Below are 5,815 nucleotides of genomic sequence, written 5' to 3'. Positions count from 1 at the left end.
ATGTTACTTGCCCGAGATTCGATCGTTGGTATCTCAATACCTAGTTCAATCTCGTTACCGGCAAGTCTCTTTACTCGTTCCGTAATGCATCATCCCTCAACTAACTCATTATTTGCATTGCTTGCAAGGCTTATAGTGATGTGCATTACCGAGAGGGCCCAGAGATACCTCTCCAACAATCGAAGTGACAAATCCTAATCTTGATCTATGCCAACTCAACAAGTACCATCGAAGACACCTGTAGAGCACCTTTATAATCACCCAGTTACGTTGTGACGTTTGGTAGCATACAAAGTGTTCCTCCGGTATTCGGGAGTTGCATAATCTCATAGTCATAGGAACATGTATAAGTCATGAAGAAAGCAATAGCAACATACTAAACGATCAAGTGCTAAGCTAACGGAATGGGTCAAGTCAATCACATCATTCTCTAATGATGTGATCCCGTTAATCAAATGACAACTCATGTCTATGGCTAGGAAACTTAACCATCTTTGATTCAACGAGCTAGTCAAGTAGAGGCATACTAGTGACACTCTGTTTGTCTATGTATTCACACAAGTATTATGTTTCTGGTTAATACAATTCTAGCATGAATAATAAACATTTATCATGAAATAAGGAAATAAATAATAACTTTATTATTGCCTCTAGGGCATATTTTCTTCTCTCATTACATTTCGTTAGTTTAAATATAATATATCAAACTGGTTAAATTTCATCTAAATTTCATGTTTAAAATGTTTGAAATGGGGGACACTTTGTGGTACTCCATCTGTTTCTTTTTACTCCACGTATAAGATTTTTGTTCAGTCATATTTTCTAAAGTTTGATCAAATTTATATTGAAAAGTATCAACATCTATAAAACTATAGATATACAAAATGAAAATTAATTCCCTAATGCATCCAATGATATTGATTTGATAGTGTAAATGTTGATATTTTTCCCTATAATTTTGGTCAAGCTTTACAAAATTTATATGCAAAGTAAAAAAACAAAGTGGATATCGCGTTGAATGTTAGAGGCCCTCCCAAACGTCCATGGATATGTTCGGACATATCCGTCAATATTTAGGGGTGTTGCAGGCCCGTCCAAAAGGCATGTGCAAGTGGTGCAGCCGCACACGAACCCCAAACCCCATGCCCCCCTAGTTTTAGGGAAATCCCTATTCACCGCATTATGCGACAAACTGACGAGGATTCGCATAGGTGAGGAGCCGAGTGCACTCGGGATGGGCCAGCCCATTTGCGTGGAGAAGTATCCGGTTTTGGGAACCTTCTGGAAGGCCCCAGGTGGTTTATACCGGTTTTGGGAACCTTCCGGAAGGTAACAAACCAATTTTTTATTCTGTTATATAAATTTGTTTTTTCTTTAATATTTTGTCATTTCTGTTTTTTCCTTTTAAAAAAGTGTTCATGGATCCAAATTTTATTGTTCAAAAGTTCAAAAATATACACATTTCCAAAAACTGTCCAAAAAAATTTCCTGTTTCTGAAATTTGTTCATAAAACTCAAAAAATGTTCTGGTTTTTGGAAAATGTTTCAGTATTTCATGTAAGGTTCCCGTTTTTCAAATATGTTCATAAATTCAATTAATCGTTTGGTACTTTGGAAAATGTTCTTGTTTGTCAAAAATTGTTTTATATTTTAAAAAATGCTCCTATTTTCAGATTTCTTCATAGACTCAAAAATTGTTCTTCTTTTCCAAAAATATTTGTGTTTTTCAAAAATTGTTCAGAAATTTTAAAAATCCTGTTTTTCAAATTTGTTCATCTATTTAAATTTTTTTAGTTTCCAACAAATGCTCGTCTTTAAAAAATCAGAATTTAAAAAATGTTTCTATTTCAAATTTTTTTACTATATTGAAATATTGCTCACATTTTCCAAAAATGTTCGTGTTTTAAAAAAAGCAGAAATTCAAAAAATGTTCCCATTTTAAAAATGTGTTCATTAATACAAAAGTGTTTAAGTTTTCAAAAAATGTTCACGTTTTTAAATATAAAAAATGTTCCAGTTTTCAATCAGTGTTCACAATTCAAAAAATATCTTCATTCTTTAGAAAAATTCAACATTATATTCTCGTTTTTTAGAAAAAGTTTGGATTTAAAAAAATTACCTTTGAAAAAATAATTCGGTCTTTTCCAAGAAATGTCCAAAGTTTCAACAGTTTTCGGATCTGCAGGGTAATCTAGTTCTTATAGTTTCGTGTTGCATTTTTGTTGCTCACAGTCGTTTGGCCAACTGGTTATCACGACCCCCACACAATCGTCTGGGTTGGAGTTCGATTCCAGTTTGACGAACGAATTGTTTTGGATTTTACATCGCACAAGTATAGGTCGCGTTGGCCACATTGCTCGCCCACGGTTTTAGGCCAATGTCACATTTCTCATTAGTTTTTTTCTGCATAGTTTTGGGCCTTCTGGCCTTGTTTGATTGCTTGGGTTTCACCCCCAACCAGTTTTGGGCCTTCCCTGAACCGGGTTTTTCTGGTTTTCTTTCGGGTTTTACTTTCTTTTCTTTTTTCTTTTTTCTTTTTTTTGTTCCTTTTCTGTTTTTCTTCCTTATCTGTTTATCTGTTTTCATTTTTATTCTTGTTTTTAAAATTTATGAAAATATTTTAAATTTGTGAATCTATAATAGCTAAATAGTTCATCCCCACTAACTTATTTCTCTTGACATGCAGCCTACCCACCTTAGAAGTTCCGCCACATCATCAACTCTATCTTTTGCATTATGCCACGTCATGTGTTCCGTTTCTGGCGTACCGTGGTGTGCAGCATGTACGAGGATGGCTTGCTAGCCCATTAGGGCATGTAGAATGGTTGATAAGATAGTCTTATCTTAAGTGTTGCATGTAATTTAAAGATGACAGGAAAAACGTCTTTTTTTATGAGTTCTCTCTCCTCCATCTCATCATTTATCCTATATGACACTCCTAAAATAGCACCGTTGTACATGCCCATCTGCTAATGGCGCACGTCGGGGTTAATCGCCCAGACCGCTCATCTTCACCGTTTCTCCCTCTTGACTCTCAATCTTCCCACCACAAATGCGCGCATGAAATAGATTGGGGCAGGCGAAGAAACTGGTGGAGACCTCCGGCAACTGTCCTCCCCTTTAAATAATGTTCTGCAGAACCCCTTCTTCCCCACGCTATTTTCCAAAAGAACGTGATGGATTTTCTTTTTCCTCACCATTTTCTCGATTCCCTTCGTCTCCACCAGTCCACCACAGCTGGGTCTACGGGCTTCTTCTCCAGATTCGTTATTTTTCTATGCCGATAAGTCAACGCGAGTTGAATCCCCCCACACCGTCGACGCTCATCTCCTTCCGTCCGCGACGTGTGCCCCGCCACCGCCTCATCGCCGCGGACGCATGCTCGGGGAATATGAATGCCTCTACAGGTACACCTTCGTCCCTTATAAGCTGCTCACTCCTATAGTTTTTTAATCCCCAATTTATGGACTCTTGCTTCCTGCCGTTCAATTTGTTCATGTACAAGAATCGAAGGGGGCTAGATTTAATAGGAGGAAGCGAACTGGTACTGGAATTCCTAGACATGTGTTTCCGAGGGAGGCAAGGCAAATAATCTAGATTAAGTGGTTAACTGATGATATTCTGTCAACGAATAGGTTTTGAATGTGCCTGCTCTTCCGTGAAAAAAAACACTCCTTAATAACTGAATAATATTTGTGGTTTGAATTTTAAGGGGCTCATATTAATTCGTACCTATTCTTTTCTTTTCCCTTGAATTTTAAGCTTATTGAATACTCTTTTGTTACAAACAGGTTACAGGTAATTGGATGGTGTTCTGGGAGTTAGAAAATGAAATAGGTGGAATGATTGATGCTACAAACATATTGGCACTATAATTTTATTCTTACCAGCTGAAGCTAAATATAAGTACTCTTACTTTGCTGGTAACTGCTATCAACTGAAGCTTATTCTGCATGATTTATGAGCACGGGCAACATTGATCTCTATCTATATGACTCCTCAACTTTTGTCCATATTTAGTTTACACGCAAAGCTTTACCGCCATATCAATGTTCCTGGATAAATAATGCCCTCTGTACTTCCATATTTAGTTTACACACAAAGCTTTACAACCATCGGTTTTGTTGCTTTTGTACATTCTTCATTATCTTTACCCAGATTGCAGATTTGCTCTGAATTAGCAAAACTAAAAAAAGTTGCAGGCAAAGTGCTCTTACGATTGTTTATATGGTCAGTACCAGATGGTTTGATGAGTTATATCATTGCCTTTTATTTTGAATGACAAGCGTAATTAATGATTCATGCATAGATGTACATACATGTTTTACTACCCAGTTCTGATGCAATAGTGACAAAGCTTTTTGATCCATCGCTCTCTCAAGTAGTGACCATCAGGATTATACAGATCACAATAGGCATGCCTTTTTTATCATTCATCACTGTATCAGGTATATCTTTTCCTCCAAAGGGTTACAAATGTTTTGACCTACACGTCTTAAGTTTATGCTGGAAATATATCTTTCAATGCTACACTGTAGTTAAAGTTAAAAATCGAGGATCTATTTTTATATTTAACACTATCTCAAATCATGAGAACCTTAAGATTTGCTTAGTAAATTGCATTGTTAATGACGGTGTTTATTTGGTAGTTATCTCCATAACACATTTTGGCTTATTTTTATGCATATTATTTTGCCACACCAAGAACTATATAACTCATGCAGAGATGTTTGTCAACGTACTGCATTTGGTGTCTGCTTTCTCATAATAAAAAATAAGAGGCTAATGTATCCTTTTGGTGGCACAAATTTGGTTCATGTCAATAAGAAAAAACTTCGCACCTCAATTTAACTTTTGCAATATATCATTTTTGTGACCTCCAGTTTCTTACGTTTTTGTATGCAACTTGCAATTGATCATCTCCATATAATGCCTTATAAACATCTTTTCATCAATCACAAACCATTACGTGTTGTTCACCAGTGTTTAATGTAGGTCATATGTAATCCCTTCCAACATTGGATTAGGCTAGCTATGTTTATTTTCCACACAAAAAGGCTAGCTATGTACATGTCGATCTACATTTATTAGGTTGATTTATAATAAAATAAGCCTATACCTGACAATCAACACACTTTTTTTCACCTATATAGGTTAAGGAGATGTATCTGGCTACCTCGCCTGGATGTTTTGTGCAAATATGTTATGTAGTACATACACTGTATGATTGCCTCCTTTTTTTTGTTATCTCCCATACTTTATAGGGATGTAGTATGTTGTATATATATTGAACAAGAGCACCGATGAATTGACTTGAAGAGTTTTGTTTTAGACAGATGGCATTCCAAACCATTTTCAGATTTTCTGTTAACTATGCTATGATGATTACCCATTTTGTAAATGATTTCATTGCCTGATGACCGTTCGTATCCATCCAGCCCCACATATTTAGCATTGCTATTTTGTTTTGGTCTAAAGTTGAGCTTTGGGGAGTAAACACAAGTATTGCAATTTTTTGACTGGGGACCTTCAGTGTGGTATCTCGGAATGCTTTCATTACTTCTTGGTTAATCCTTCATAAGGCCTTTTAGCTTTAAAGGTTAAAATCTGCAGCTTATGTGCTTTTCCTTTCCATGGTACTCTGAATAATCTCTTCCCGTGGATGCAAACTCCAAGTTAGCCATTAACACATGGTTCTAGCAATATGGAGTGTTTGGTCGACCAATTCAATGATTTTTGTGTTATATTGTAATGCAAGTTTTACTCTAATATGTGCAATACTCATTCTTATGTCAGTTGTGCATTGTACATCATG

The 5,815-nt window shown here is 36.0% G+C and overlaps 1 long non-coding RNA gene across 2 annotated transcripts; it reads left to right on the top strand.

Moving 5' to 3' along the window:
* The first annotated feature begins 2,446 nt into the window (after positions 1-2,446).
* Positions 2,447-5,414, top strand: LOC120963053 (uncharacterized). Of its 2 annotated transcripts, none has more exons than XR_005754755.2 (2): positions 2,447-3,407; positions 5,154-5,414. It is a non-coding gene; the product is annotated as an uncharacterized lncRNA (long non-coding RNA). The 2 variants fall into 2 exon arrangements; XR_006662933.1 differs by having other exon boundaries at positions 3,792-5,414.
* Positions 5,415-5,815: the final 401 nt, after the last annotated feature.

The sequence above is a fragment of the Aegilops tauschii genome, chromosome 4 (genome assembly GCF_002575655.3).
Source record: "Aegilops tauschii subsp. strangulata cultivar AL8/78 chromosome 4, Aet v6.0, whole genome shotgun sequence".
Lineage (NCBI taxonomy): Eukaryota > Viridiplantae > Streptophyta > Magnoliopsida > Poales > Poaceae > Aegilops > Aegilops tauschii.
Note: the sequence above shows the minus strand (reverse complement) of the source record. Positions and strands in the feature narration are given on the sequence as shown.